At 32.2% G+C, this 10066-nt stretch overlaps 2 long non-coding RNA genes and 1 other non-coding gene across 3 annotated transcripts; 1 reads left to right on the forward strand and 2 right to left on the reverse strand.

Annotated features, from left to right (window-relative positions):
• Positions 1 to 1735: 1735 nt before the first annotated feature.
• On the reverse strand, positions 1736 to 4004 carry LOC114322778 (uncharacterized). The gene is made up of 2 exons (XR_014329314.1): positions 3733 to 4004; positions 1736 to 2407 (listed from the first exon to the last, which is right to left on the reverse strand). It is a non-coding gene; the product is annotated as an uncharacterized LOC114322778 (transcript).
• Positions 2290 to 3858, forward strand: LOC145790528 (uncharacterized). Its single transcript, XR_014329315.1, has 2 exons — positions 2290 to 2430; positions 2611 to 3858. It is a non-coding gene; the product is annotated as an uncharacterized LOC145790528 (long non-coding RNA).
• A 492-nt stretch (positions 4005 to 4496) lies between the features above and the next one.
• Positions 4497 to 6432, reverse strand: LOC145790530 (uncharacterized). The gene is made up of 2 exons (XR_014329316.1): positions 6237 to 6432; positions 4497 to 4770 (listed from the first exon to the last, which is right to left on the reverse strand). It is a non-coding gene; the product is annotated as an uncharacterized LOC145790530 (long non-coding RNA).
• Between the last annotated feature and the right edge of the window lie 3634 nt (positions 6433 to 10066).

Genomic DNA, 10066 nt, shown 5'->3' on the forward strand with positions numbered 1-10066 from the left:
TCTTTTCCCTCCTCTCTCTACTTTCTCTCTTCCATTTCATTAAGAATCAAAATAGGAGTGCTATATTAGGAGATGTAGTGCCTCTCTAAACTAAAATATCATGTGAGACGAGCCTTTATTATTTGGAATCAATAAAACTTCTACCATTTTGTCCAAAATACAAAATTCCTAATAACCAGTCTTATTGTGAGTATGTATCTTTCAACTCCAATCTAAAAAATTCCTTTATAATGAAGGTGTCATGCATCGTTTTGTATCTATTATAGATATCATCCGCAACCGACGTAGGATGCCATCAGTTTGTTTGGTTTTGATTTTTAGAAAATTTTACTTTTTTATTTTCTGTATTTAAATATTTTCAATGAATTTTTTCAATAAACATTTTTTAAAAAATTTTTAGACACACCTAAAATAAATATACTTAAAAAGTATAATATTTGTGAAAAAATTTTTTTAAAAAATACACTAAATACCAAAAAATAAAAAATATAAAAATTCAATATATTTTTCGTATTTTTGTATATTTATTAATTTTTAAAAATATTTTTCACAAATATTCACTATTTAAATATATCTAAGTAATGTACATTTAAAAAAATAAAAAAATTACTTAAAATTTTAAAAATATTTACTAAAAACAAAAAAATATGAAAAAAAAAAAAAACTCAATTTTTATTTGTTTTACAAATGACATGCATAATTTAAAAAGAAAAAAGAAAAAAAGTGAGCGAGACCGATTATCATTTTACTTTTGTTTGAGGTGCCATGAGCGGGTCACACTTTTATGCTGATTGATGAAATCAGTGACGATTAAAGAGATAATGACAATACCATTTTTAGGGCAAATTACATATACACCCCTCGAGGTTTGGCTAAATTACAGATACCCCCCTGAGGTTTCGGAAATTACATCCCGCCCCCTGAGGTTTGTATTTTCATAACAATTTGCCCCCTGAGGTTTATATTTCATAACAAATTACCCCCTAATTTCTTATGCAAATATAGCATTCAGGGGGGAATTCGTAATTTCTCAAACCTCAGGGGGGCATCTGTAATTTAGCCAAACCTCGAGGGGTGTATATGTAATTTGCCCTTTTTTTTTTCAATTTTTTTTATTTTATTTTTGTGGGGCGTTTTGAATTCAATAAGTGAAGTATGATCCAACCATGCATTTACAAGACTTCCATAAAAAACAAAAATAAAAATCATTTCTATTTGGGCCTCAATATGTAATAACTCCATTTTTTTTTTTATGAGATTACACAAAATCAATAATTTTTCAATGTCAAGGATTCTATCCCCAATCAGTCTGTGCTAATACATTCTTAATCATTCAATTATATGAAATTCTCAAGATAAGTAAATTTTGAAATAGAATTCAACAATTAAAAGTACATTGAGACAATAGCACAAAAAGATATGAGGTCAAGAATAGAGCACAAAGAGATTTGAGAATAGAATATCCCATTATGATATGATTCCAAAATTTCACTCAAATAATTTCCAAACTTTCTCCATTGAATGCATCAACTTCTGTGTATTTCCCCCCAAAACCAATATTAGACTAAATAAATCACTGACAGAACATGTGCTCAAAAACAAACACAATTAGTAAAATAAGTATTTTTCCAGAATTAATACCAGGTACATGATATAAATTATATGAAATGGTTAGTGGTTGGAATTAAGAGAAGACTTGACAAGAAATCAAACTAGGCAACAAAGGCACATTTGATGACAGAAAAAATTATTCTCTATATTAATACCAGTTTCTTCTTTCATAAAAACCATCTCTTACCATACATAATCAACATTCACACTGCAGGCAAGATACCAATGTCTGCAAAAACAGAAAACAAAAAACAAAAAAAGAAAAAGAAAAAAGAAAGACTTCTATGAAATCATTTTTGCTTTTTTGGGAGGATGTGAACATGAAGCAATTCCAGTTTGATGGTATGACTTCTCCCAATTCCTCCCATCAAAGTGCTTAATCTCGACATGGGTTAGTGTTCCAGGGTCAACACACCTAAATGTAACAGAAACCCCATCCGGATTTGACCGTGGAGTATAAAATGAAGTTATGCCACAAACCTTACAGAATGTGTGTTTCGCTGTATGAGTGCCAAAGGTGTACGTTGTGAGGAACTGTTTGGAGTCTCCCAGAAGCTCAAACTTTCCCAAAGGGACAATGAAGTGAGTGTTTCCTCTCATGGAGCAGTCAGAGCAGTTGCATTGCCAAGCTACCACACTAGGGGGTGATTGGACTCGCCATCTTACGCTTCTGCAGTGACATCCACCATTGTGTACCACTTCTGCAGTGACATCTGCCATTCTTTTTTCCTTTCTATGAGGTTAGTTTTTGGGTTTGTATTGGTGCTAGCTCTCAGTGAAAAAAGGACATGTTAGTCTGCAGTGAAGTGTAAATGGAATGTAAGTTTTCTGAATAAAACTGTATATTAGTCTTGAATTAATTGAACAAAGAATACATACATCATTTATATAGAGTACTACTAACTCTTAATTTTACATGAATACATTACTGAGATATATAGAAGTCTAATAGATATAGGACACTTATTCTTAATCCTAGGAGAACACATATTCTCACAGTGGCAACTGCAAGGGCCAATTAAAGAGGTAAAGAACATACAATGCTGAATTTCACTATATGAACAAATTGTAAACATACATTATATTGGAAGATGTAAATATTATGTATAATAGTTGTGATGAGATGCAACTTTGTCTTAGATCACCACTATTCCCAAAAGTTTAGACTGTTACGAAATGAGCTCATTGTATATCAAGTACTCCAATATCCTCCCTCATGTGCAACTCTGTCTTGCACATGGCGACGGGACCAAATTTAAACTGAGAGATTTGAAATTAAGTGCTCCCAAAATCAAAACTCTGATACATTGTTAGATCACTAATCTCAAAAGCTTAAGCTATTCGGAAATTAAGGCATTGTTTTGTTACTATTAGCAACATATTATATGCATCCAAAACCTAGAAAATAGTTAAAATGTAGCTGGCTTTCTTTATGCACTAAGACAAATGAGGGGACCTCAACTGCCTTTTGATGAAAATCCACTCCCATAAACCCCAAGGGTGCATATTTCCTTTTACAATCCACAACAATTGAGGGATAAAACCTGAAAGACAAAATTTCTATCCCATATGCATGTGGATAAACCATTAGAAGGAAAACAATTCAACCAAGGTAGCAACTAGAAAGGATTTCAAAACCACATCAAGGGGATGGCCGAGTGGTACAAAACCTCCTAATTGCGAACAATTTTGGGGCTAATCTATACCGGGATTTCGCCCTGACTTTAATTGGATCCCGCAAATGGACGGTGGGATTAATTCCAGATTAATCGGAAAAATGGCCAGATACCGATTTATAAAAATCAAAAAAAAAAAAAAAACCACAACTAGGCTAGGAGAGAGCCTTTAAGCAGACATCAAGAGATTATAAGTTTGTATAAAAATTTAACGTTTGTACTGCATTTAAACAGGCACTTGAGGGAGGGAAGACATTCATTCATAATCCAAAATTGGCCTGTTGAGAAAAAAATGGCAATCTTCAAGGTTGGCAATACAAGACAAATATTAGGTTCTTTTTAAGTGAAATTTCTGACTTTTTCCAAATAACAACATCAACATCTTGTAAAAATAAAGCCCTAACATTAACATGCTTCTAAAGTAATAACTGGAGAATACCCATACCTTTAAAGCCTTAAAAAAATTGAAAGAGATGAAGATGAGATGGAGAGGCAAAGAGGAGGTAGAGAGCTCTTCCAAAATGATTCTAATTTCTACAAGATGTGAGACTCAAAATATGTGCAAGTTCATGTATGGAAGAGTTGAGTCACAATATATATAATGCTAGCAATAAATAACCAAAAGTTGAGGAAACAACTAAGGAGGGCATCACCTGGGGAAAATGAGGCGTCACATTTTCTAATAAGATAACAATGAGACAAGGGGCTGCTATCCCTGCACATAAAATGTAATGAAATTCCACCTAAATGTAAGTCAAATGCACATTTGGAGACCCTCAATTTGATGGCAATTTGTGCCTAGCCATGTGTCAAAACTCTAGTGACCAAGAAAGGTAAAGTTTTACAAACTAAATCCTTAGATTACAGAGGAAATTGCACTTTTCTTTAGCATTTATTTTGTTGTCTAATTATTTTGTGATTACCTTATCTATTTATAATTTATTCAAAATTATATACGAAACGATAATCTATGAAAGGTGAGATTTTAGTCCACATATGCAAAATGTGGATAAAATTAAATTGATTTGTTGCTAGATGTGTATATTAATAAATCTAAATCACATTTAATATTTTTTTATAATTTTTTAAGTAAAACTTCTGAACTGATAGTGTCACGATCCAAACCCGCCCCTAAAAGTTTGGTCCATGACCGACCTGTACATAAGCCTCAAAACAAAAATTTACAAAAACTTATTCAAATAGGGGGCCTTAAGCGGAAGCAAATATCAATATAAAAATAACATCCATTGAGCTTGTGCATACATGATGGCTTAAATAGATTTAAGCATTTAAATACACTTCCATATTTACATGTTCAATCACAGAATTTATATGTAAATCTCACACACACTTACGTAGAACTCAATGAATTACATAATTCTCCAATACAACATTTAAGCCTCAACACGGAGGCGTAACCCTAGCCGCTTGACAGACAGGTGAACCTCAATAAAACTCTAGTGTTGGTCCCCCGGTGGCTCACCTACATAAATATACATAAAAACGGTGAGAGCAAGGCTCAGTGAATAATAGCAATGTAAGAAGGTTAGGTGATTGAGCATAGCCTTAGAGAATATAAACATATAAATATACATATAACAACCCAACCATAAACAAGTCTTATCCATACCATATTTCAGAACGGCCTCAGGCCCACAAGCAATACAGAACGGCCTCAGGCCCAACATGAGCTGTCCAGAGCAATATAGGGAAAATGGAACATCGGCATGTCTCCATCCCACTGGGCGTAGAGCCAATACTCATGTACAATTCATATCATTATAAGGTAAATGGAATATCGACATGTTTCCATCTCCCTCGGCCTTAGGGCCATGAATCATAAACAGTTCAAATCATAACGGCCTCGGGCCCACTTCTATTAGTAGGGACAGAACGACCTTAGGTCCATATCAATGCCATTGTTCAGTCATGTCCATTAGTTCAATCAAAGCACACTATTAATAGTTTATGTCATTCTCAAACAACGATATATAAATCATAGTAACAAGAGCCTTAGGTTGATATCAATGCCATTGTTCAGTCATGTCCATTAGTTCAATCAAAGCACACTATCAATAGTTTATGTCATTCTCAAACAACGATATGTAAATCATAGTAACAAGAGGCAAATAAAACATATCGTTACACTAATATTACTCACAGTGCTGGGCTTCTGGTAATAATAAACGATGTCCTCGTCTTGACATACAAACACAATGCACATAGTATAACATAAGAACATACCCGATCCCTTTCTTTGTTCTTTAATCAATTAGTCATATTGGTTCTAAACTCATTAGTCCTCCATAGATCAAAATCCATGTCTCAGAAAATAGGAAGAATCGATAGGAAAATGGTTTAGATGAAGGAATGGTATAAAATCGGTAGACAGAAAGTGAACAACTTTCACTAGTTTAGGCATATCTACTTGTGTACTAAGAATTTGAGGGTGAGGCCACCACCATTGGAAACTAGACTTCCGGGGCTTGAATTTAGGCTCAAGAATCACTCAAAACGGAGTCTAGATGCAATAGATATACTTATTTGAAGTTGGCTGAAACAGAGCTATCCCACACGTGCAAGACCACGTGCTTTTTTAGTAGAATCAACTTTGGTGTTGGAAATGGACTGCCGTACGTGCGGGAAGACCCACCGCACGTGCGGCTCTGGGCAAAAACCAATCCGAAAATGGCTTTATGATTTAGAACCTTTCATTTTCAAAATTAAATTTCAAATTCATGTAAATCAAAGCCCAAAACCCTTTAATACATGATAAATTTCACATCATTAGCTTTCATCAAAAATCATAACTTCAAAATGCTACTCAATTTCCCAAGCACAAGAACAAGATTAAGAATTAGAACACAAAAGCATAAAGTAGCCATGGTTTGGGGTTCAAAGCTCACTCTTTAGCTTATGATCTTCAAATATTGAGAGGGAGAATCTTACCTTAAGCCTTTACCATCACTTGTTCTTGCATAACCATGATAAATTCAAGCCAACTCTTTGATTTTCACTTTTATTCCTGCTCTCTCCCTTCTTCTCTTTGAGTTCTTTGTAGAACTCTCTCTCCCTCTCTCTCTCTTTCTCACGGTTCTTTTCCCCTCTCTCTTAGATATTTTTGGCCCAAGGTGATGAGTTCCACAACTCATATGGCATATATATATATATATATATATACACACACACACATAAGCTTATCACAATAAGGAGGGCCAACGCGCCCTTACGAATCGCATAAAATCAAATTCTAATTAAATTTCTCAGATGACTCTAAAAATTATGCTGATCATAACTATGTACTCCGTTCTGGTTTCTGAAGCCTCTAAGACCTTCAATTTACAGTGCAAAATTAACCAGCCAAACACACCTTAACTAATCAGACGAAATCGAATTTTCAATTAATTTTCCCAAATAACTCTAAAAATTCCCATTAACATATGTTGGTATTTAATTTTGATTTCTAAACCTATAAAGGTCGACAATTTCAATTTTAAAGTCGTAACTCTATAAATAATTCTTCAATTCAAATACATATAATTAAATTAAAATACATTAACTCATAATTAAATAAAAATAATTCTTTATATGCATTTTGGCATCGTTACAGATTGAATATACAAAATTCATCCAACTTTTCATGTCCTCGACACCATGTGACCCCTATACAATTTGGACGGATATAGGAAACTTCCTAGTGTACTTGTAGGCAACTTTAAACAAAACATTAGAAAAATAATAATACAAAGAATTTTATAAAATTAATCATTCATGCTTTTAATCTGAAAAGTGTACCCAATGGACTTAACATCGTTTGAGTTGTAAATAAATATATTTTTTAAAAATTCATAACTAAATACATAACTTGAAACTTTACATTATTTTAAAAATTTTATATTTAAATAGTAATCAAATATATAACAAAAAAATTAAAATATTTAAAAATATACTTATAAAATAAAATAAAAATATTTAAAATAAAAAATTATATATTTAAAATAAAAAATAAATATTTTAATTTTTTTCATATTTAAAAAATATATTTCAAATATTTAAAAAATACAACACACAAATGTATGAAATACAGTACACGTTAAAATAAATAAATAAATATTTAAAATATAAAATATTTATCTTAAAAAATAAAATTAAGAAAATTTTAAATATTTAAAAAAATAAATTTCAAAATACAATTCAAAATTTTTTTCAAAATTCATAACCAAACAAATTTTCTTTTTTCAAAACTCAACTCAAAATACAACTTCACACTCAAATCGTGATTTTAAAAATAATTTTCAAAAATAAAATAAGAAATATTTTTTTGAAATTTTTTTTTTAAAATAAATTTTTGAAAAGAATTTGGTTTTGAGTTTTGAAAAAAATTTGAGTTATGTGTTTGGTTATAAGTTTCGAAAGTAATTTTTGAATTGAGTTTTGAGTTGTGTGTTTAGTTATAAATTTTGAAAAGAATTTTAATTTTTTTTATTGGAATCATAATTCTAAAAGAGAACCAAACGCAACCTTTCAATGCGAAATTCTTTTCAACAATCAATCTGAGTACTATTCAATTTAAGAATCCTATATAATTAACTTGAGATTTTTCGGATTTGAAAATTCTCCCATGTATGTATAAACATTATATAGAAATTCCACAAATTCTAAGTTGTGAAATTATTTTTAAAAATTTGTAAAAATGAGATCTATAAATCAAGACAAAACTAAAAGATTTGGTTCAACCATATTGAAACCTTCCACTAACGATATTCTAATATTAAAGCGTTCAATACCCAAATGATCTATCAAACATATTCGATTAATTCATACGATGCGGTAAATTAACAAACTAGAAAAACAAACTAAGATTAAAAAATTAAATAACGTGTTAAATTTTTGAATGCTTTTATAGTTTATTAAATTTTTTTAGGTAAATTATAAATATACTCTCTGAGATTTGCTTAAAATAAGGATTGTCTTTTGTGATTTAATAAATTGTAATTATCTGTTTGGCAGAATCTTTATTTAATAGAACTAATTAAAAAAAATAAAATTTCTTATTGCTCTCGTATACAACAATAAATTAGTTGAATTATTAATTAAAATAAACTTCTAATATCATTAAAAATTGTTAATAAACTTAATGATTTATTAATAAAATGGGTCATTTGTTATGAATAAAAAATTTCAAGGAGCGGGACATAATTATCAAAATCACAAAAAAAAAAAAAAAAAAAATTTGTACTTTTAATAAATCTCATTATAATTTACCTTATTTTTTTTAGCTCATTTCTAATTAGAGCATCAACATCAAAAACACCAAACCCTCTTGGTAATGGAATGTGTCACTACAGTGAAGTTCTAAGGCTTCATTTAGAATGTGAGTTGACTTTTTAGCTTTTTAGTTATTTTAGTCTGAGCTAAAAAGCCTCGTTTAGAATAGACTTTTTGACTTTTTTAATTTTTGTGAGAGAAAAAATGAAATGATTGTGGGTTGGATGTGACATTTTGTCTTATATGACTAAAATAGCTAATTTTGTAATATATGGCTATTTTAGCCCAAACTTGCTTCCCCAAACATAGCCTTATTTGTGAATGGTATGCATCGCACAACCTTCACTCCTTGTGGGTTGTGGCAGGGGATCCCCTTTACCATAGAAAAATACTAATTTAGCACCACTAATGCACCACTAATAATGTGGCATCATGTGGATTCCACCACTGATGTGATAGTTTGACCTTTGTTTTGTTTTATTTATTTTTCTTTACATTACCACTTCATTAGTGGTGTTTTTAGAACTTCAAATTTAGTACTTTAAATCACCACTCTTTACCATATCTCTTTCTTCTAGTCACTGATGTGTTGTCCAATCTCATTTCCCAAGGCATTCAGTCTAGTGTCATTTCAGGCTTGGTTATGAGGAAAACTTGTCCTGTTTTGTCACATTGTTTCTTCGTAGATGATGTGATTTTATTCTTCAGAGCCACCCAATCTGAGTGCCACAACATGTTGGATATTCTGAATGTGTACAACCAAACTTCAAGCGAAGTTCTCAATTTTGATAAATCCAGGGTTCTGTCTTCAGCTAATGCTGTAGCGACCCTCCGCCAATCTATTTGTTCTACTTTGGGCATTCTCAAGCAAATCCCAAGGCTAGGTATCTGGGCCTGCCTTCTTCGTAGAGAAGATCAACGTCAATAGCCTATGCTTTCTTGCTTGAAAAGGCCTTTTCTAAGATGCAATGATGGAAGCTAAAGTTACTATCCCAAGTAGGGAAATAAACATTGATCAAGATCGTGGTTCAAGTAATCTCTTTCTATGCTATGGCATGCTTTGAGCTACCCCAATGCTTTTGTGATAAGCTTAACTCATATGTAAGGAACTATTAGTGGAAAGAGGACCCTAAGAATAGAGGCATCGATTGGGCTTCTTGGGACAATTTGACAACCCCTAAATTGGAAGTGGGTTTGGGTTTCAAAGACTTCAAAGCCTTTAACCAAGAGAAACCACTCGGGCTCGCGCTTCACGCATCCTGAGATCAAACACGTCCAGGGTTGCGCTTCACACGTCCTAAGAAACAAGAGAAACCACTTGGGCTCGCGCTTCACGCATCCCGAGATAAAACACTCCCAAGGCTGCGCTTCACGCGTCCTGGGAAACAAGAGAAACTGCTCGAGCTCACGCTTCACACGTCTCGAGATAAAACATGCCTAGGGTTACGCTTCAAGCGTCCTAAGAAACAAGAGAAACCACTCGCGCTCGCACTTCACGCGTCCCGAGATAA

The sequence above is a fragment of the Camellia sinensis genome, chromosome 5, assembly GCF_055761805.1.
Source record: "Camellia sinensis isolate YWXY chromosome 5, ASM5576180v1, whole genome shotgun sequence".
Taxonomy (NCBI): Eukaryota; Viridiplantae; Streptophyta; class Magnoliopsida; order Ericales; family Theaceae; genus Camellia; species Camellia sinensis.